At 44.1% G+C, this 23,697-nt stretch overlaps 1 protein-coding gene across 1 annotated transcript in view; it reads left to right on the plus strand.

Moving 5' to 3' along the window:
- The window catches only part of TNS1 (tensin 1), a 365,505-nt gene that overhangs the window by 64,876 nt on the left and 276,932 nt on the right, over nucleotides 1-23,697 (plus strand). The window lies entirely within an intron of this gene.

Genomic DNA, 23,697 nt, shown 5'->3' on the forward strand with positions numbered 1-23,697 from the left:
CGGCTGCATCAATGCAGGAAAGTTGGATAGGATTGGGACCTTAGTTTGTCATCCTCTGGAGAGGCACTGTGTTACTTCTGTGTTTTGTACAGCTCCTGGCACACCTTCATGCTGTGCAAATGTTAAATGGGAGCAGAAGGGGGCTGCTTTGGGAATACAAACGGTATTTTAAAAGGAACTTTCTCATGGGAAGATGTTCAGTCTGTGGATGACAAATGCAAAATAAATGTACATCTATTGCATAAAAGCTGCTGATGCAGAAAAGTTCTGAGATGATATGGTAGTAACTGTGTGTTTGTGAAGTATTACACACACATACCCAGGCCCTTTTCAGCTTTACTAGATGAGTAATACTTGAGGTTAGTCTAGATTGTTTCATATGTCTAGACTATGACTTTAACGATGCTCCACTGTGGTAGGAGCACCTCTGTAGACATGCAGCTGTAGGGTACCATTTTTGCTGTTGGCTAATATCTGGGGGAAGGGGCTCAACTGGAAAGAATTCTTTCACCTATGCACAGCGGATCAGCAACCAGTATGGCCCTGGCTGACACATGTGCTTGACGCAGAGAAATGTTCTTTTCTGGTTGCAGGAATTTTACGCTAAAAGATTGTTCAGTTGGCCTCGAGGGTGAAGAAAGAGACTTCTCTGTGGAAGTTAAGTTTCGGTGTGGAGTCATCTCGGTGGAGTTGAGTGTCTTATAAAAATGCAGTTTCCTGACACACTATTTTAGGGAGGGGGGAGAGGTTGTTTGGCCAGCAGTGGAAATTCCTGCCACACAGGTCACTTGTGCAAAGAGCATGAAGGTAAAACGTGCTGGTATCTGGAATTCCCATTTCTGACTCACACTCATTAATGTCTTGGTTTCATCTGGAAGAAGTCTCTGGTCTGGATGGAAGCTCTAACGCACACACCCACCCCTTGCTGGGGAATAGTGTGCATATAAATAGTCTGTGTAATTGCCCAAAGATGTAAAACACTGGGGGATGATCTGGCAACCCTGTGCTAGAGGCAGGCTTTCTCTGTGGCATTCATGCCAGCTGTCTGTGAGGAGACCTCCTTTATGGGCTGGCTCTGCATGGCTGCGGGAGGTGTGTGCATGGGATAAATTACTGCGCTCGGGTGCAAAAACATGGGATGGCGAATAAATTAAAGCAGCCTGGACAGTCACCATTGCAGAGTGGAAAAGGCCAGGAGACAGGAATATTTTTTTTATAGATGACTTGTAGAAATGAGATCTGATGTAATAAAAAGGTGCTGAATGAGGGAGGGCTCTTGGCAAGGAGATTTGGAAAGCTGCAATAGCTGGGATTAGGCTGCTCTGTGCAGAACTGGACTATGGAACACAGTATTTGGGGATTATGCTGAAAATGCTCAAACTAGCCTGTCATCTTTTGGGGTATGTTTCTAGCCTTCATGGCTACTGTAAAAATTTGGCAGGCCATGTTTGTTCAAGGTTCCTAAACTAGAAGGTCTCTAGTTGGAGCTTCTGTATAACTTTTAGTTCTGACTCTCTGGTTCCTATTTCTTTGTGCTAACTTTCAGTTTAGCCTGGCTGTTGACTCTTAAATTGGAGGGAGGGCTATCAAATAAGAACACTGTGTGGGAAAGGTTAGAGTGCCTATGTGGTACGCGTGAGTTTGGGGCAGGTGACCTGAGCTATCTTCAAAGCCTGGTGAAGCACCGTACATGCCTGTGTCTCCTTTCTCTGTCAGGAAATGCAACGTTTTATAATCCGTTTGGTCCCACTCCAATTTTACAGTGTACATGCATTCAGTTTGATGACAAACATGTGAAAGTTCCTTAGCATATGTCTGAGGGCAAAACTGGGGATTTTAGCTGCAAAATTTCTGCACTGTTGAATGTTTGGGGGAGCATGCAGCGGGCTGGGGGTGTTCTCTGTTTTGCTGTGGTCTTTCATACATGAGTTATTTTATTTAGGGCCCAATCCTACACAACTTTCCAGCGCTGATGCAACCACAGTGCAGCCCCGAGGTAAAACGTTTTCTTACCTTGAGGAGGCCTCCGTGACTCCCCCCCCCCGCACTGCAGAATGCAGCGCGTGGCCTGTTAGCATGGCTGCATCGACGCTGAAGAGTTGGATAGGATTGAGCCTTTAGTTACATTCATATCCCACACTTTCTCCAAGGAGCTCTGGGGTTTCTCAGTCCGACCTGCAAGCTGCTATACCACTCTGGCTCTTTTGATTGTGCTAAGTAGTGCTTTTCACATTAAATGTGCCACATTCAGTTATGGGAAACGGATATTGATGTTCATGAATATTCATCAGGCTTATCTTGTGAATTACCACTTTATGCCCATAAAATCTGAAGAGAGAATTGCCACAAATCAGGGAATAACCATCCTAAAAAGAAGAGGGTGTAATTAATCACACTCCTGAAGGTTGCTCTGCTGTTTAGAGCCTGCCAAATGGTATTCTGGACATTCTGCCCAAGATGGCAAAGATGCTTTGTGTCCAACCGTCCCCTGACCTGCTGGACCATGCTGTTGTGGAATGTAATGTTAGCTTCCATCGACCCCCCCCCCAAAGAAAACCTTTTAATTAAAGCAGGAAACTGTGTCTCTCTGGCTGTTTGACTGGGAGACTTATTTTTCCACTAAATGAGTTCTTAGCAAGCCTTTTATTTTTTCCCCCCTTCAAAACTGGGCATTAATCTTTTAGCTATTGGCAGCTTAATAGTTTGCCTGAGATGCTATCTGCCATTTCTCTTGGTCTCACTTTTCTTTTGATTAAATAAGATGTGGGGTGGGGAGGAATGCTCTTTGTTAAGGCAGACATTGATTTACTCTGGTTTATTTCATTTTCAAAAGTGTTGGGGGCTGGACTCCAGAAGATCAAAGAACTAGGAGAGAAGAGGGGACGGTTGGGGAACCAACAATGCCTAATAGCAATGTCTGATCTTTGGTTATTTTTGTAACTGTTCTTAGAGTTACAAATGCAGGAGTGTCCCCGCATTGCTGCTTCCTCTTTTGGCCAGGCCCACAATAGTTTGCCTTTATGGTCCAAATTATTAGTTTGAATGTACAGTGCACTATTTTCTTTGTGTGGATGTGGATACTGTCCAACAGGAATGTCTCCTGCACAGACAAGCCCTGCTAGAATGAATGGGAGCCACATGGAAAGAATAGGAGATCCTGCATCCCAGTACTTTGCAAATCCTAAGAATATACCTGAGGATATCTTGATATAGGGAGATCAAGGAGTCAAAGGTCCTGGGTAAGGCGGGAGCTAGGGTTGGGTAAAAGGCCCGATGGACAAGAAATGGTAAGTCTTAGCAGTTTTGTGAAGCAAACAGCAGAACCAGAATGGAGCTGTGATAAGAGACCTTGAAATTGCTGTGGACTGCTGCCTGGAAATACTGCAGTGATACATTGCTGCTGTCAAAAATGTAAAACAGAATTTTAGGGACAATTAGGAAAGAGAATAATACAAAAAAAAAAAAAAATCCCAGAGGATCTGTACAGAAAAATGGTTCCCTCATCCCTTGAATCCTGCATACTGTTCTGGAGGCCTCTTCATGAAAAGAATACCCTTGACTGGAAAGAAAAAATAGAAGGGCAATAGAAACGATCAGGAAGCATATGGAATGCCACAGAACCTTGGTCAAGGACTACTTTTACTGGATGCCCATTCAGAGGCAGTCCTGGGTTTTTTTTTCCACTTGGGGCCGCCTCCCACTTTACCACCCCAGCCCCCTGACCCAGAAGTAATTGCGGTGACGTTATCATGTCACTGTAACTATTTCCGGAACTGCACTGGGAGTTGAAACCTCTCCGAGTGCGATTCCTCTCCTGGTGCAATTCCGATTATGTGGACGTCTCCTATCAGTATAATGCCTGGATTGATGCCTGCTTGGAGATGATTGGAGTGCATATACAATGATGAACATTTGGAAGAAATAGGATAAACATCTTTCTCACAATGCTTTGATAACCTAACCTGCAACAACCTTAAAATGAGCAAGAAGTATATTTTTTTTAATACTATAGTGCTTAATTAAGAGCCCTATTGTATCCTTACCCCCCTACTGGTGCAGTGGTGCAAAAAAAAAGTGGGCTGTATCAAGCTGGGGGGGGAGTGGCTCAGGAACTATCTGAGGTGAAAAGGTATTTAAATCACCTTACATCTCTGTAAGCTTTCCACTCTACAATGGGTCTTCTTGGACTTGCGCTAGCGATTTTGAAATGAGAAGTTGATTTTCTATGTTAGTTGCAATACTAGAAAGTTTATTAACTCAAGGCATAGGTTCCCAAACTGGGCGTTGTGACACCCTGGGCTAGTAGTTTTCAAACTCTGAGGGAGGTTGAGAACCGAGATAGGTTGTAACAGGGGAGGGGGGAAGGCAGCAATGTAATCCCCAGGATTGTACTATTGCCAGGGATGGGGGGGTTTCTACTTACCTACAGCCAGCAGTAGACTTCTGGGGGCGGGGTCCACAGAGCCTGGGGACCCCTCTGCAAGGCAACTCAAGTCTATAAACTTCTGTAAAAAGTTAAAAAAAAACCACTTCCTGTTTTTGTCATGAAACCTGGTGTGGGCATTTTTAAAAACTTTTTTCAGACGTTTGGAAGTGCTGCAGAGCAGTCCACAGGCTCCTCAGACCCCCCCCCCCCAGGAGGCTGGAGCTGTCTCTAAGTAGATACCCACCCCTGTCCCTGGCAGCAGCACAATACTGGGGATCACATCTCTGCCTTCCTCTCTTCCCCACTCTTTAAGGGGCCAGAGACAGGGTTTTTCAGGCTGGGGCAATGCAACATCCCAGTTTGAGAACCTCTGCCCTGGGGCATTGCACGACATGTGCCAGTCAAGTCATTCAGCATCGTGAGTGCAGTTTGACGAGCTGGAACACTGTGTGGAGGTCCAGAGTGGCAGGCTTGGCCCTCCTTGGATCATTTTACACTATTTTTGAAGAATTCTTCTGTGTGACCTGGAAGTAAGTGGCATTGACATCATAATAGTGCATCATCACATCATTGCCACTTACTTCTGGGTCCAGAGTTCGATGATAGTGTCACAAACCAGGTGAGTTTGGGAAGCACGGTCATAAGGTGTAGCCAACCCAACACATTTTGTCATATGCCTTTCTTAAGAGCACTTTCTCATGACAAAAAGTCACCTAGCTATGTTACCTTTGGAATAGCAGTGTACAAATAAATGAAATTAACTACAGGCATCCCCTGGTATCTGCAGGGAATATATCCCCCCACCCACTGTGTTTACTGGAAACTGTGGCTAGGGAACCCTATCTCTGCGCCCCCAGTGCACATTACCTTGGTTTTCGTTTACACTTGCATGAAGCAATTGGTATCTTACTTTTCAGAAGGTTATACGCAGAATGCTTTTAGATAGACAAGCAGGCAGGAAGCCTGCATGCTAGAGGGATGAGTCAGAGAACACTAACAGGAACCAGGAGGCTGAATGTTAGGACACAGATATTTGGAAAATACATGGCTGCTGCTTACCTTCATTTTCCTCAGGTATCTCCCCAACCATGTCTAGTAAAAGAAAGTGCACAGCATCATTGCACTGGTGATTCCCCTCTAGCTCACCTACTGCCACTTGCAAGGCTTACGGAATTGATATCATGATATAATTAAGGATGCCTGCAAAATTTTCTCCATCCAAATTTCTGCCCGGATTTTAGGGTTCCACTTTACCTGACCTTGTTCCTGGAATATCAGCAGTGCATTCAGTGATCAACCATTCTTCTATTTTTGATTGCCAGACTTTGTTTAGATCACTATTCAGGTGCAGTTTTCAGATTGTATCAAGATTCCTTTTTGTGCTATGTTTAACCAATGTGCATATGCACTAGTGCACATTGTAAAACTGCAGGGGTGAGGGGTAGATCAGATTTGAAAACTGCAGCAAATTTTTGAGGTGCCAATTCCAAAATTAATTTTAGAAATTATCTTAGTTGAGGCAGAAAACAAGGAAAGCAGAATGTGGGGAATAGTGAACCTACTGAGCGCAAACGGAACAGGGGAAATCTCTACATGTCACAAGATTCCTATACTAGTTTTACCAGAGATTCAGGTCAGTTGCAGTCATGGTCTCCTCTAACATCTAGCTAGGCCCCTAGAGGCAGAACAAAGTAGGCTAAGTAAATACATTCACATTTAATTTGCATAATTAATAGAGTAGAATTTAGTTGTGTTTTTTTTAAGAGAGATGGCTTATTATTCCGGCCCAGCTGTGTGGTTCTGCTTATCACCAGTAGGGTTGTTAGTTCCAGAGCCCAAATATGCTCCTACAGCTTTTAAGAATTGCATAGATAACCTTTCTCCAGCCTGCCCAGGCTTTGTGGTGATAAAAGAAGTCATGAGTGAAATTTTCTCTTCTGCAGTGTCAAGCCTCAAAAATACAAAAGCCGCTTTTGGAGGTTTATGGTAGAAAGTCAGCTTTTAGACCTCTGTTGTTACAAGACCAGGGAACATGATACAACTGAGGCAGATTGGCTAAACTGAATGTCTCCCTGTTCACTTGAAGAGGTTGCATGGTCTCTCCTTGCATTGGGGCAAAGTGGTATTTTGGAAGTGATGGTCCTGGAACCCCAATGCTGTGTTGAGATGTAATTGGTGAAGCAAAAAATCCAGAACATGTCAGTTCATTTTGAGCTTTGGTGAGGGGCTGTCAGTCTGGGGTGAAAAGTGCAGGCGTGCAATGCAAGTGAGAATGGGATTGTTCCATTCTGGTTTCTTCCCCCAGCCTCTTGGTTGCTAAGTGGCTGGAGTCTTTCCTGGTGGTAAGGGTATGCAGTAATGGCTAATCTGCAGTTTCCCCCATTACACCTCTTAATGATTCCCTAAATCATGCTAATGAACTGCACCCCCCCCCCTCCCTTGACCCTTCCCCTCAGTAGTGAGCTGAAGAGCAGCCTGGATCCATTATGCTGATGAATGGGCCATGGGTAAGATTTATAGAGTGGGCAGGGACTGTGAAGTAGTCTAGCTGGCTCCTTTGCCCTCACAACAGGACACCTGGGCTGTCGTTAAAGGTAATTAGTGAGCTAGTGCTGATTGATGAGGGGCCCAAATGGGCTCTTGGCTCAGCAAGGGGGTCTTGTTGGAGGGATCAGTCCCCTTTCATACATAGGCGTAATGAAGTCTCCATTAGTGTTTTCTTAAAAGATCTGGGGTTTTGGGTTTTTCCCCCTGAAAAAAATGGGTTGTGTGTTGGGCAGAATAGACCTTGACATTTCATCTAAAACTTTCCCTTCTCCTCTGCCCTCAACTCTGCTGATGACATGTGGTCAAACCTTATTTTTATTTATCCCCATCTTTGCATGGTTGGAATCTCTCCAGGGTGGGGGGAAGAGAGAGAGAGAGAGAATTTTTGTATTTACTTGTTCTGATTCTGTTCTTCCCATCACCAGGAACTCAGGGCGGCATACATCTGAGAAGCAAAAACCAAAAAATCACTGAGTCAAACCATAGCTCTAACTGAAAAATAGCCTGTAAGAAATAGTTAGCCAGTTTCAAACTGTTCACTGAGAACAACCACGCTGTACTTCAGTGGTTCTCAAACTTTTAGCACTGGAACCGACTTTTTAGAATGAGAATCTATCAGGATCCACTGGCAGTGATGTCATGACCAAAAGTGACATCATCAAGCAGGAAGAATTTTCACAATCTTAGGCTGCAATTCTATTCACACTTACCTAGGAGTAAGCCCCATTGACTATCGTTGTTAAAAGCAGATACATATAAGTCTGTTAAAAATACAGATCTGTAACATTTCTCCAAATACAGTCTAATTTATGAAAAATAAAATATTGAAATGAATGGGGACCCACCTGAAATTGGCTTGCAATCCACCTAGTGGGTCTAGACCCACAGTTTGAAAAACACTGCCCTACTTTATTCTTTTCTCAGCAAAAATTAGAAAAACACGCCCCTTAGGGCTGGGGCCGGAGTCCCCTTTGGGAAGCAGTTTCCAAATGATGAGGTCACTTCAAGAATACTCCTTGCTGCCAGGTGGTAGTTTTAGTCCAGCTTCTCAGAGCAATATTAAGGACCTTAAGATCTCACATGGAAAGTGAGATTTCTGGCCATGTAGGATCCAAGCAGTGTAGTACTGTTTAGATCACCACAATAAATTATACCCAGGAGTGAACTGGTAGCCAGGCAGTTGCTGAAAAAAGTCTTGCATTTGGGCTCTTGTCTGTGCATGTTGCAGTTTAGAAAACTGGGCCGCCATACTAGTCTACGTGGCTGAAACCAGCAGCCCTTGCCTATTGCACATTGCCATAGTCATTCCTTAAGCTTCCCAAAGCTTGGATGGTAAAAGAGACTGCAGCCTTCTCATCAGTGTAACTGGTATGAAAAAACTGGCCAAATATAAGAGAATTTCCCTTTCCTAGAATGTTGTGCTTCAAGTCTGGAGGCAGGGGAAAGGAATGTTCCCCCACCTTTCCAAGAGTAACAATATTGGTCAAAGGGGAGGTGTGCATAGGATAGATGAGAGGATTGCGTCATTGTATTGAGAAGGCGAAGAGCTGGTGCAGCATAGAAGTTTAGAGTCTGAGCTGTGCATTGGCCTGTCTGGTTCGAATTTCACCTCTGCTATGAGCTCAGTAGGTGGTCTTGTACAAACCACCTCCAGCTGCAACATGGGGCTGATAATATTTGTTCTTACAACAATCTTGGGAGGTGAATAACATCAAAATAATACACATGAACTGTTCTGAACCTCAGAAAGCACTATGCAAATATCAAGTGTTGCTATTACAGTATTACGGATTGAGTGGATTGAGAGGAAATAGACTGGAACTCATAGGAAAATTGAGACAGACAATGAAGGTAGAAGGAGTCAGGTTCTCACTCGTCATGTGCGAAAGCCTTTGGAGGAATTCCATTTCAAGTCCCAGGCTTTGAGAGCGAGGTTTCTGTGGCTGGTTAAGATGTTGTTTTGAATTTCAGCTGATTTGGATTGTTGTTTAATTTGTAGAAAAGTTCTGTCCCTAGCCACCAATCCTGGAACCTGAGACCAAGCACAGGTGCTGCCCACCAGTGTGTAAAACACACTGTGAAAATTTTAAAGAAAGGAGGTAGGCGTTTTCTGGAGTTATCTCCACCACTTTACACCACCATCCTTGCCTGTTTCCCAGTTCCCTTCCAAGAGTAGAGAGGGTGAGGGTTGGGAAGAGATCAGAAGCTGGTCACCTAGCAATCCTCCTTTCAGGCACAATGCCAGGCTCTGCTTGTACCGATGGAGAGCATGCTCCGCAATCGCAGTGTCGCAAACATGCCATAAAGCATGCGACTGCACACTAGCTAGTAGTGTAGACAGGAAGGCCAGAGGAGCGATGCCCGCTTCAGCAAATTTGTCCCTCAGTGAGCAGTGTAGGGGAAGCGGGAGGGCGAGGAGGGGATGTAATGAAGTGAGGTGGGGGCGGCAATGGGGGAGGGGTGGGAGGATCCGGCCCAGGAATCGGGGCTGCACATGCCTTATCCCACCCCACTTTCCAGCCTCGATCTGCTGACACAGATCAACATGGGCTTGCACCAGCAGTATCTGGCATGGTTCCGAGTTGACTTGTGCAGGATTGGGCTTACCTGGGAGACTCATACCCCAATGAGTCTCTCCACCTGCTAAACTCCTCTGCAGTATGCAGCATACTGCATAGGCCATACTGGGTCTACTGCATCTGCATGGGGAAGTTTAGGTAGAATTAAGCTCCCCTCTCTGCCTTTTGAAAGGATAGCAGGTTGTAAGCTAGAAGAAGGAGAGTGGCTTCGATGGTGGTTACAGGTCTATAGCAGACCACTGGGGTATTGGTTTGGTCAGAGGCTTTACTAGGACTCTTTGAAGGGTTGTGGAATATTTTGTTAGGGATGGCTAACTTCTGTGTTCATTGGGACCACTCTGTGCTTCAGATAGTAGTCTGACAATTGAAAATGTATTTTGACACATAGTCTGCCCCCCCTCCCTGCAATCAGGATGTAAAATAAGGTTGGCATCATCTAGCAGTAAGGGCCTTATAGGAATGGAGCATATGTGCTCACATGGTGGGAGATTCATGTTTGGGAACAGTGGCATCACTAGCCAGGTGCAGACCACACTAGGTGATACCACTGAAGGGGGTGACACCAGTTGCCCCAGAACCATCACGGTGAGCTGCTAGTCTGGAAAACCAGCTCCATTTTCGCTATGGGACAGGGCTGGAGCAAGACCAAAAGAATCATGCCCATGGGGGTGGCACCATTAGTGCACTGGATGACACCCAGCCCAGTGACGCCACCAATGGGGCGGAGCAGGATGGGCTGAGGAACTGGAGTACTTCCTAAAAGTTCTCCTTTAGAAGCTGATGGGAAGTGGTTTTGGCCTTTGATGATGACCATAAGATATCAAGACAATAAAATGTATTAAAAATACTGTGAGCAATGTATTAATTTTTTTTACTACAGCTTGATTAAACATCAGCACCTGCATGAAGTTACTTTTGAGAGGAGGGAAGTTAAATCAGGTCTGAACATCAGTAATTGGATTATTGCATCACCAGTTGGATAGGATTATGGCCTTACTGGGCTTACTTCTGAGTAAAATAAATGTTTTCAAACACCTTTAGCAATTGATCACCCCTGCTTTATCGGTGCAAACCTGTCCACAGTTACTGGAAGTGTGTCCCATTGAATACAGTGGGACTGATTTTTGAGTACAGGGCCTCCCACAATATCTACAGAGGTTCCATTCCAGGAACCCGCACAGATAAGGAAACCTGCAGATAATGAAATCCATGGGTTTTGGGGCCTTGTAATTCCTCTGAAGGCCTTTTAAGGTTTTAAAATATCACTTCTAGTTTTTACCAAAAACTGGAAGTGATCTTCTAAGGTCTCCCAGAGGCCTTAGAAGGTGTTCTCAGGGCTGGAGAGGCTGTGTGCGGCCTCTCTGGCTCTCAGAACACCCTTCGGAGTGTCTATGTGGGTCTAATCTGCAGGCTCGGAGACCCGTGGATACTGAAATCTGCAGGTTCTTGTTCTTGTTCTTCTTGTTCTTCTTCTTCTTCTTCTTCTTCACAGTATTTATATACCACTTTTCAACTATGATGGATCATGCCATCATAAGTGCTGTATAAACATCAGTTGATGTATAAACTGATATATAAAGTTGGGTATAAACAGTTGATGTTTCGTATAGCTTGTTTTGATGCAGTTATAGAAGAGATGGTTTAATTCTGGAGCGCATCATGAAAGTATTGATATTGCAAGGATACCTGTTCATGGTCAGTACTGCATGAATAAAAAGGAGTACTGTGGTCCAGAGGTGGATCTCTTGAAACATTGGTAGAATTGGATTACTCACCAGGATTTTCAGAACAGAATTAGGTCCCTCGTCTCATGTGTATGCACCAGTTTCCCAGTGGTGTTATTCAGTACTGACTTCAGACTTGAGGTGGATCTCAGTAAGGTGCCCTCTTCTGGGTAGCTGCTCCCTGAGCTGCTGGAGATGGGTGGAATAGAAGCATAACAAATGGATACATTCCTTTTCCTTCAAGCTGTAATCAACACTGTAATTTATTTACCTTTTGGAGTCCACAGATGTGTCACTGTTCCTCTGTTCCCAATTTCCTCTGTACTTGCAGACAAAAAGAAGCCCTTGTTTTGTAGAACTTTAAGAAAATCAGAAAACAGGAGGTGTGTCATGGACTCTCTGTGCCTTAGTGGAAAATGGGTTTTTGAGTGCCTCTCTTTTGCATTTTCTCCCTTGAGTTTTTGGTTTTTTGTTCTTGCATTAACTTTTTTGCACTTTGCTTCTTTGTTCAATACTTGTGTAATTATCTCCTCTTTGTACAGGATGCTGGTGCTTTTTTTTTTTTTTTTTTGCCTATTACAACTTTTTTTTTAAACTACCAATTCTGTGAGCTGAGAAGCCCCTAAATAAGTTTGTCTCGGGGCCCAAACCTATCTAACTTTCCTCCACCAATGCAGCCACAGTGCAGTGCAGTGCAGGCAAGGGAAAATTGGATAGGATAGGACCTTCAGTCATGACTGTACTACTATGTGGGCTAAAGCAAGCCAATGTAATCTCTTGACATCTCTCTCTGCTCTACAACATGGGGAAAATAACACTGACCTTTCTTACAGTGGCATTAAAAGTGGCATGCAGGAAACCATAGTGGGTGGAAAGAAGAGTTATGCAAGACGACTGCCATCGCCATACTGCAGGGGGTCCTAGAGCAAAGCTTTGCAATGGGCTACCTATGGCATCCCCTGGTTCCTGATGACCATTGGGTGCTATTACTGCCACCAATACAGTAAGGTCTGGCCACCCTGCCCCAGGTGGGCCCTTAGCCAACCGTTGCCACACCTGCAAAAGAGGTGCAGCAGCTGCATCCTCTCTCTTTGCCTTGGATTGTTTAGCACACGTATTTGAATCAAGATCTGGTAACCCTCATCTACCACCTTCATTCCTATCTCTGATGTGCTTCCAGGGGGATGAATGATGTCCCAATGGGTAATGAGATCAGCTGGGCAATGAACTGTATTGGCTACAACTTGTACTTTGTAAAGTTTTTTTTTAATAGGAGGGGAAACAGCAGTAAAAGCACTTATGAGGTGATAAAGGGCTTTAATGAGCTAGCTCTTTGATAGCACAGCTGTAAACTGATAGGAAAACAGGGAACAAAAAGGGGCTAGTTAGAGTGGATGGGAAAGAAAACTCTGAATCAAACTAGAATTGCCTTCTGTCTTCCAACATTGCATATTTCTGAAGCAGCAACTGGAGATTTTCTCTGGACTTTTCTGCTTGCCAAGAGAACGAAGTATCCGTGCATTTTGTCTCTCTCACTGCTCTTTGACATAATTGTTGTGTGGGAATTCTTTTTGTGGTGAATGGTTTATAAGTACAGTATTCTGTGGCCTTCAAATTGGATCAATATTGCATGAAACATCCTGTGACTATGTGACCTAGAATTTGTCAGTCCTTTTTCTGGAAATTGTTAAGTGGGATCTTGAAGCATCTTTGGGGGGGATACTGTTAAAAAAATCCAATCATTGAATGACTTTTGATATCCCTTCCAAGTTTTTGATCTAATGGTTTCTCTTCCTTAAGAAGAACAGATTTCAAGCATTCACTTTCAGAAAAAATATCTAGGAATATGGACAGATTGTAAAATGTTGAGTATTTAGTTTGCACAGCATCTTCAGGGATAAACTTACAGACATATTTTGGCTGGAGAAAATCTGGTGCATGCCTCACTTTTCCATTTCCTAAAAAATGGATCCTACTTGACAGGAACCTGTTCAGGATTTGTAGACCCTAAATAACCATCCAGACTGAGCACAACTATTTTGCATACTAGTCCCCAAACCAACAAGTAGTCTTCCTCACTCAGATGAAGAAATAAGTGGATTCTGTAGCTCCACCTGGTTTATGATGTTACTGCTGGCAATTACGATAAGTGCCTTAAGCTTACTTTGCATGAGCCGAGTTGCCAGGTAAGACCAAAGCTCCCTCTGCAAGTTAATTAGCAAGATATGCTTGCCAAGATGTCAGCTGTAAGTCAATTATGATTATAGCTGCAAACAGAGCTGAATGAAAAGACTGACATCTACTGTTTAGTCTTAAAACTTGGCAGTAAGAAGTATCTTGAATGCAAAATATGAAACGTTTAATCTTGTTTTATTGGCTTTAATCTTTTCCCCCCAGAATAGTGAATGGGACATTGATAGAATAGAATAGGGCGTTGGGGTGGGTGGGGAAGAATACTAAGTGTGCCTTATTTTGGATTTTCAATTACTGCCTCCCTTTTTTCCTCTGCCCATCACGCAGCAAGACCCATCAATGATAAGTTCCCTTTTATCTGGCATCTGAACAGTGCATCATTTGAACACCCCCTTTCTTTGTTTGAAGACTTGGAGCTCTTGTATATTCCATTAGTTCGGTGCAGCTCTTCTGGCCTCATAGTGATGCTGCTCAAGGGAAGCCCCCTCCTCTGCCTCCCACCGATTTCTAGTTTTGCTTTGCCCTGGATATGCTGAACGATGTCTTTTGTGACGTTATGCCCTTGGTTTCTGCAGTCCATTGAATTCCATAAAGAGGCCAAAATCTGGGGTTTGCCCATTGGAAAGGTACTCTGTGCTGCAAATCCATTTCGCCGGCTGATCTCTGAATGTTGGGTTCAGCATGTCGGTGTGCATTTGGGAAGAAGCGTGGGGAAAGGGAAGCCGAAACTGTGGGGGTTCTTCTCTCCCCTGCTGTGGCACTGGATAAAAGGCAGCATTGTGCAGCTTTGCAAACGGGGCTTCCTGAGTGAGGTCTCTCATCCTCCAGGTCTGTTGCTCTCTCTGGCTTTGTCTCCTTGAGGCAGGGAGCAGGGCAAATTGAGTGGACTTCGGCACATTGCAATGTCTTAGTCTAACCCGCTACACTTGGTTGTTAATCTGTGAATGCTGTGAATAAAAGTGGAATAAAAATAGTGTTGGGGGGGGGGAGTTGCCAAATGCATTTTATTTTAAGAGTTTTCCCAGAGCTCCTGAACATTATGCCACAAATATGCAGGGAACTCACTTGCTGTGAAGTTATTTTATCAGGCATATTGGCTAGCAGGAAACTCTGCCATGGTGCATCTTCCTGTTTTATGTGCATGACATGGTGTAACTTAAGAGTGTATGTTTGTAGGCTACACAGTGGCCTTCTATTAAATGGGTCACAGGTTCCTCACTGCAGAGGCTGGCAAGATGACCAACTTCCTTCCAGGTCCTATGGTTCAGTAATGGATCAGTTTCAAATTAGAATTGAACAGAAAGGAGTGCTCCCATGTGAAAATGGGAAATGAAAATGTCCTTGAGCTCAACATCCTGCTCAGAGTCAGGCTGCCACTGAAAACAGCAGCTGTACATTTTGCTCTCCCTTCCACAATGTCCTGTAGAACTAATCCGTCCTGTGCTATCAAGGCATTCTATATTTCCTCACCTTCAACTCCATATCATTAACTGATACTGATGGTTAGTAGTAGGGAAGTGCAGAATGTTAAAACATCAGGTTGCAGGTCAGTGTCTCTAGATGTAATGAAAGCAGATGTGTGGTTGCCATATAGTTTGGAAGCAGTCATATACTATGTACATTGTTCTATCTAGTTTGGACCTTTAAACACACTGGATACGTTCATACATACCCTTGAAGAAGAGAAATACTTTGCACCTGGGACAAACTAGCTGCTGAACTTTATCCAAATATTGATGGCAAGTTGTTCAGGCAGTGGTGTCCTCCTTTTATACCAGTCCACCATTTGCCAGCAGCCTACATCACAAGATCTGGGTGCAACTTGAGAATTGCTTGTTTTGGTTTTTACTTTATTAAATTTCTGTCTCTCCTTTCTTCCATCATGGAATGCAGGGCTGCATGCATGGGGTTCCTAGGTGGTTACCCATACTGGACTGGCCAGACCTAGACCATCTCAACTTCAGCAAGTTGAAGGTGTGTAATATGTCAGTCTGTTTCATTATGCCTCTCTTTTCTTCTTCCTTCCCTTCTCTTTCTCCCTAGTTTAAGACAAAACAGCCTTAAACAAACCAAAAAATTCAGTAAAAAATATTACTCTGATGTGACCCACCTTGTACTGGAACACAGTCCATTTGTGAGTCTGGGTCATCGGTTTAGGATGAATGTCCTATGTCATTTGATATTCCCAAAGCACCTTGGTGAATATTCTGAGCTGGTCAAAGAACAGTATGATTTGACCAGGGTCAGCTGTTGCAATGGCTGAATGATTTCACTGGAGAGCATTATGCAAAGCTTGCTGCAGTCAGTTAAACTTGGATTGCACAAGTGTCCTTCCACCACTCACTTCGTGCTGAAAAGGATTGTGATTTCATTGTCTTCTAGTGACTGAAGAAGCTCACTGAGAGCCCAAGCCTATGTCTGTCTACTCAGAAGTAAGTCCCATTATAGTCAATGGAGCTTACTCCCAGGAAAGTGTGGATAGGATTGTAGTCTCAGACTTGCAAATAGCCACTTGTTTTTGTTAAGTAAGAATTTCTTCCTAACCACTGGGCAAACAAGGTCTTGTAAATTGGGTTTGTTGTTTTCTTTGAGACTCTTTCTGCCAGCCACTGATAGTTAATAACGTGAGTATGGATAGGGTGGTAAGCAGAAATTCTTCTGAGCTAGTTTTCCCTGTTTGGAAACTTGGGTTTGTCTGTTACATTTGAATCTGCCTTACAGTGAGTTCAATCATTGTTTTATACATAGGTGGAGCCTATTTATCCGATCTATTTAGTTCCATTCTTGACTCGGAATTAACAAAAACCACATTGTGCTGAATTCCATAGAGTTAAGCAAATATGCTGCAGCCTGACATTTGGGGCTGGAAGGAAACTAAGGCAGCTGTTATCGATCCCCTCCTCCCCCTTTCACAGATGGGATGCTGAGCTTTTAAGACCTATGTGTTTCTACTCACAAGTAAATCCCATTCTAGTCAAGACTGCTTACTCCCAGGAAAGTGTAAATCTGGGAATACTTGCTTGCTGAGCTGTTTTGTTTCTGTAGGCTGGAGCATGGAGAGTCTACACCATGGGGGGGGGGAATTGAGCAAACACTCCCTGGGTTTTTTAAAGCAATCCCCTCTGTTGCTACAGCACCTGCCTCTCTCTCTCTCTCTCTCTCTCTCTCTCTGTGTGTGTGTGAGAGAGAGAGCGCGAGCGTGAGAGAGAGCGCATGCGCGTGCTCCACCTGCTCTGGCTACAGAGGTTTTCCACTCCCCTTTCCCCTCTTCAATCTCTCTGCTGGCTCAGGGGCTCCAAGAGTGTTACTGTTCCTTCACAAGGGGAACATCTTCCATGGCTCCAGGGCTATTTCCCTGCCTGTTCAAGGTGGAGCCTTTTTGCAGTGTTTTGGGCTGCTTGGAAATGGAGCAAGATGCCAGCGCAGGGCAAAGGAGGCAAAGGTGTGTGTGACTTTTGGTTCCCCCCTATTCAGGTTGAGACAAATCTGCAGATAAAAAATCTGTGCATAAATAGGTTGCACCTGTAGTTAATCACAGTCTACTTTGGCTAAAGGAAACTCTTTAGAATTTCAAGTATAGAGGACTTCTCTAGCCCTACAAACTGAGAAATGATATTTTTCCATTGCAGATGGTGGATATTGAACCTGGGATCTTTTGAACGCAGAACATATGCTCTGCTGATGGGTGAATGTTTCCGTGTGCATTCCACAGCTAATAAGTCTATGGCTGCAATTTTATACACATTTATCTGTAAGTAAGTCCCATTGAACTCAGTGGGACTTACTTCTGAGCAGATATGCCTAGGATTGCACTGTAGGTCTTTTAGCTAGAATAGTAGAAACTCAGATATTCCCAAAGCACCTCGGTGAATATTGTTCAGTGTAATCAATGGCACACCTAAATCATTGGCACAATGGCGCATTGTCTCTCGTCTTCCTAACTGCAGAAGAAAGATTGTACAGTTAGCCTTTTCTGTGTCTCTTTTTGAAGCTTGATTACTTCCCCTTTTATTTTTTTTTCTTTCAAAACTGCCAATCATTGACTAACCCCCTGCAGCATTTCCAAGGCTTCTCTAATCTCGAAATTGAATGTGAATCACAGTCTGTGTGTTGGTGAAAGGAAATGTGAACCAAATGTAAGCATGGCCATTTCAGGGAAAATAGACTTCCAGGCCCAAGCTGTTCCTAATAAGGCATCTCAGTTGGCGGGACCCGGCAGCGCTGAGGCAGCTGGCTTGAAAATCCAATGAAAAGGAGAGTTGGAATTGAACTAGTAGTGTAGTGCAAAGATTCATGTGGCCAACCCAGCTGTTCCAGACTGGCCAGATTAAGGTTATTTACCACCCAGTTTGTTACCCTTGCTTGTCTGTATGAGAACACTCCTGCTTTTAGGAAGGTTACATTCTCCTGTGAAGTCTCCATCTCTTGTCTAGTTTTATGAGGTGGTTTGTGAATGGAAGGAGTTGCATCTTTCAGCTCTGGACAGGGTTCTAAGTAGATTTTGTTAACTTCTCAAGGGTATTGAAATGGATCACCGGACCTTGTGGCTTGGCAATCAAGATGCCAGAAGGCAGGAATTAACAAGAAAATCTAACAAGAAAATGCCAAACAGAGGTGAACACTTGCTGGCAGCTCCCTTTTGAAAACTAATGCAATTGGACAAGGACCTTCTCTGTGGTGATGCCCCATCTTTCATATGCTCTTTTAGAGGCTTGCCTGACACTCCATTTGTTGTCTTCTCTGCACCAGGCAAAGACCTTTTTGTTTGCCTAAGGCTAGCCTTTGAGATCTGTTTTAATTAGTTTTTACTTGAGTGTAGTATGATAAAATTGTGCTTAGATTGTTTTGATCTGCATTTTATTGTTGTGTTATATGTTTCCTTGTAAGCAGTTCTGAGAGATTGTTCTCCTGAAGGGCAAGATAGATGGGCAGGGCAGATGTTCAGTTCTTAATGATCCTTCGCATCTGATGGACCACACTGAATGACTGTCATGCTTTCTCCTGATCAGATCATTAGTCCATCTAGCTCAGTATTGTCTATTCTACACTCACTGGAAGGCGCTCTCCAATATCTGACAGAGGTCTTTTCAGCCCTACCTGGAGATGCCAAGGGCTGAATCTTCTCTATGCAAAGCGCTTGCTCTGTCACTGAGCTCAGCCCCATTCCTTTCTTCTCCTGGTCAGTTCCTTTCTAAAAGGAACTGGCAACTACAGGATCCATGTTTTCTTAATCCTAAATTTGTGGGATTTGCCTGAGGTTTTTTGGTTTAAAAAAAAAAAGTCACTCTGCTGTATGTGCTTTAAATTTTCCTGTTTTCAGGGCTGAGGTTAGCATTAAAAAGGACATGTTTGAGGCTTGAACCCTGCCCATATGCATCATTAGAGCTGGCAAAAGTTAGTCATTTGTACCAGCAAAGAAGATACAGTCAATAAATGCATAGAAGGCTAGCTCTTGTAGTATGGGAGTAAAGGACAAAGTGGACTATGCTATAAAATATGGAACTTCCCCCCCTCCATTTTTTTAAACCAGTAGACCAGTGATTCTCACACATTTAGCATCAGGACCCACTTTTTAGAATTAGAATCTGTGGGGACCCAACAGAAGTGATGTCATGACTGGAAGTGACGTCATCAAGCAGGAAAATTTTTCACAATCCTAGGCTGCAATCCTACCAGGGGTAAGCCCCACTGACTATCATTGTTAAAAGCATATATATATAGTAGTTTGTTCAAAGTACAGGTCTGTAACATTTCCCCAAATGCAGTCACATCCCATGGGAACATCAAGTCTAATATATTAAAAATAAAATACTGAAATGAATGGGGACCCACCTGAAATTGGCTCACGACCCACCTAGTGGGTCCTGACCCACACTTTGAGAAACGCTGCAGTAGACCATATTTTGCCTCTTACTTGCAGCACACAGGACTGGTGGGGAAGGCAACATTCTCTGGATTGGCTGATCCAGCACATGCAGTTGAAGTAGAATAGTGGTTATCATTGTGCACAGATGTTTCCCTTTGCCTGCAAATAAGAATCTGCCCACCACTTCTTTGTCATATGGTAAGGCATCAGCCATGGTGTTCTGAGTATATAGAGTTTTAAGGGCAGTCTGCCATATAGAGGAAGCCTTGGATAATGATACACGAGAAAGACCCAACTGGGACTCTGCTTTGTAGCTCATTTAACTTAATTCCATGGTGATTACTGGTGTCTTGGGGCATGATGGGAGGGAACAGTGCAGTTCAGGGGTTGCCCTTTCAGTTGTGAATTGTGTGTGCTATGCACTGGAATTAAGATGCTCCGTTATGGCTGAAATGGATGGCAGATTCTGATTCCTTTGTGATGTGTGGGTGTGTCCGTCTGCATTAAGGTACATGCAAAGAACATGGAAAGATTAGTGCACGCAGAAGTAATATGAATGTGGCAAAATTCCAGGACCAATTCAGAGAACATACATCTTCCTTGGGAGGAAACTGAGTCATTTATTGCACTGCCCCTCTTGCATTTCCACATTTATCCACTGCAAATGTGCTCATCTGTGCCTCCCAAAAGTAAATTGGAAATAGCACTAGACTTTGCCAGAACTTTCATTCAGCCTTCCCCCATCAAAAATCATTCAAAATCGTAATTCTGAAATTAGAAGTTGGAATTTGACTGTATCATTGGCTCGTGTAGCAACATTTAAATGGATCCAGAGAAAAGGCTCATCCTCTCCTTGTTGCCCTCTGTGGCGTATGAGCCTTAGAGCTACTTTCTTGTTGAAATAGTTGTTTTGCAGCAAAACTCACAGTCCAATTTTCATCATAAATATTGACTGACCAGAAATCAAATGCTTGGGATGAGGGTGGAACCTCTGCAAAGAATGGCTCCTCCTCCTATTTGATGCTTTTTTTATGCCAACATTGTGCTAGGTACCATACCAGCGTTGATGCCACACAGAGAAAACTTGCCCTAGTGTTCATGTTGTAATCTGTCTATGGCCAGAATTTGCCTGTAGCTGCTTTTTGAGCTGATTTCCTGCAACATGAACTTTCCTGCTAATGGGATGCAGGACTAAATCCCCACTGGGTTAGGCACCCTTTTGTAATGCACTTTTGCCAGCCCCAGAGTTTTCCAAAGGAATGGAGAAGCCTGCTTCATTTGTCTTCTCCTTTCTGTGCTCCCCCTGTGAGGAAGGGGCTGAAGCTGAAAATGCAGCAGCCTTTCAACCATTAAACTATATAAAAGTGCGGTAAAGTTATGCAGCTGGCCAGCAAGGAGGAGCCTTGAGGGGAGGGATTTGGGTTAGCAATAAAAAGAGGGTTTCTCTAGCGGCACTGCCCCCCTTCTTTTTAGGAGGTGAAGCAGCTGACCCAAGAAGAAGCAAAGAGAAAAATCTGCAGTGACACGAGGAAGGGGAAGAGGCTGCTGTGGCTGGGAGAGGCACATACCCATATGCTGCTGGTGGCTCAAAGGAGATGGACTTGCGCCTCCCCTCTGTCCCTGCCTATCCCTCCCACCCCTTGGCTGACCCGAAGATGTGCTGAGCTGATGCTGTCTGTTTCACTGAGCCGCCCAAGGGGCAAGTCTGATGACAGGATGACCTGGGTTTGCCTGTCTTGCATGCTTTGGGTACGTAGATGTCTTCTGACACCCGTGTCAGGTTTTTTTCTGCTCATTCTAAGTTGTCCCTTTTGGTTGTGTTGTAAAGCAAGAGGAATTCGAGTTGGGGGTTTCAGTTACAGGACTGGACCATCTTATTCCATTTGACGGAATTTCCACACAGGATCGCTGGGGGAGGGAAGAGGAGGAGGAGGGATGGGGTGTCAAGATTTGTGTGTATGTGAATGCCAATTGATGGATGGATTTCAAAGACTTGATCACAATGTCCAGAAAGGGACGACAGGGTAGAAAAAAGGAGAGGAAAGCCCTGCTAAGGGATTCCATCTGGATGTGACTTTGCAAGGAAAGACTTTGATGCTTGCTGGGAAGCAGATGTCCAGCTCTCTGGCTTACTGTGCCACTGCAGGAGACCTGGGGGTGGGGGGCTTAAAAGCATTTGCTTCCTTTCTCCCTCCTTCAGAATGTCATTAGTTTTCAAGCAAGGGAGAAATTTATCTTTGCTTCTTTATTTCCAGCTCTCACGAAAGCCAGAGCACTCGTTGCCCTGTTCGTTGCTTATTGGGCAGGGATAGAGAGCAGAGCTGAACGAACTTGGGGTAGAGAGGCTGCTAATGGCAGGGGTCTTTTTGGGAACGAGCTGGCGCAAGTGGTGGTTAGAAAGAGAGGTTTCCGTAAACTGCTTTGTAAATTTTTTGTGTGTGTGGAAAAACAGTATATAAATATTCTTAATGATATGTAAATGAAAGGTTGAAGACCCCCTGCTGGGGTACAGGGTGTTTGTGGGGGGCATCTTGGGACTGGCCACTGACCACTAGAAGCACATCTGGAGGTTTGAAACCAAGGTCTGTTACCTGTGATATTGTCCATCATACTGTAAGAGTTAATATGACCTAGTATACATTGACTGGTGTGGCCCTGAGCATCCTATCCAAGCCTGTTGTTTTCCAATGTTCAGTGATTCTGATAACTTGTTGCAAGTGACCTGTGTGGGAATAATCAAGTTTAGAATTTTAAGCCCATCAGAGCTGGAGGTGTTGCCTCCTATGGGGGAAGAACACCCAGCGGCAAAATTCCAAGGTTTAGGTGCTCCCATAGATAGCATAGTGGAAGATATCCAAATTATTTTGTTTTAAAGAGCACTATTTGTGCTGCTGGGTGCTTTGTAAAGCATTCCCCAGTACCTTTATTCGTTAATACTGCTGGCCAAATTCTGATACTGTTTGGGACATTGATTACTGTACTGTACTGAGACTTATTTGTTTCAGGGCAGGATTCCTGTTGCATTTGCTCTGCCTGATGGTGAGGACTCCAGGACATAACTAATGGGACAAACATTTGCATGAAAAGAGAACTCCCATTTCTTCAGAGTGGGGCCTGTCTGCTTAGTCCCTACAGTTACAACCCGCTGTTTGTGACATCACTTTGTTGCCATAGTAATGCTTTGGGTGGTCCCAAAGGCGAAAGGGGGGAGAAGGAGGGGGATGGAGGACAGAATGACGCCAAGAAAAAAAACAACACCCTACAACTGGCAGAATTGCCTGGACTGTGAAATGATCTCCCTGGGTGAGAGAGGGATGGTGGAAGAGCAGGTCCCTAACCTGGCTAGAGGAGCCACTGTTGTAAGGGTCTGTTTCAATAGCATCACCAAAGTAATGGTTTCACGACCCATTTCTGTTGATGTTTGTAGGGTAAGTTAGAAGGGGAGGGTCGCAAAGCACCTTGAAACATAAATATGCTCTTTGAAACAATGATTTTGGCGCCTCCCTCTGCACTGATAGTGATGTCTCAAAGAAACAAGCATTTCAATGTGGTGACTTCTTTTTTTTTTTTTGCTTGACCTTCTCTGTAGAGCCATAGGAAGTAGAGGAATAGATGCTCCCAGGGCTGGTTCACACAAGCATTGTCTATATGTTCGCATTATGGTGTGATGACTGGCCTTATGAATGCTCACCATTGCCTGGAGAACATATGGGTGTAGAGCTGGGTTCTCTGTATACAACCTGAACCACAAGTCAGCCTTGAAAAGGAGCTTCTTCCTAATCTTCTCCCTGGGCTTATGGATTTGCTGTGTGAATACCTCTATATTTGAATCGATTACTTTGTATGCTTATGAGGGAGTTGTCTGTTTTTGTGAAGCAGGCTTCAACTTTGTTTACAGAGCTGCTTTTTTTTTTGGGGGGGGGGGAGGAGAAACAAGCCTCAAACTGGTTGGCTCAGGGATTCTTTGGATCCTGCCTTAGTCTTCAAGTAAATGGTTGAGGTTGCATTCTTATACACACTTTCCTGGGAGTAAGTTCTACTGAAATCAGTGGAGTTGCCTTCTGAGTAGATGTGCATAGAATTGCACTGTTAGTCTCCTTGCATGTTTACAGAGGGAGCCCAACGAAGATCATTTAAGCCATTTCTTAACATACATACATTGCATGTATGCAACAGGGATCAAATGTGTACACCTGTGGGCTGGGCAGAAATGGGTTAATTAGTATAATCTCCAAATCATTTTTCTGTCCTTAGGACCTGATAAGTTGTAGGAGCCTTTGGCAAGTTGGACTCTCACTTAGGGTGCCAGAGATCTGAGATAAATTCATTTAAATGAAAGCAGTGTGGCTCCAAATGTCAGTG

This window comes from Tiliqua scincoides, chromosome 1 (assembly GCF_035046505.1).
Source record: "Tiliqua scincoides isolate rTilSci1 chromosome 1, rTilSci1.hap2, whole genome shotgun sequence".
Taxonomy (NCBI): Eukaryota; Metazoa; Chordata; class Lepidosauria; order Squamata; family Scincidae; genus Tiliqua; species Tiliqua scincoides.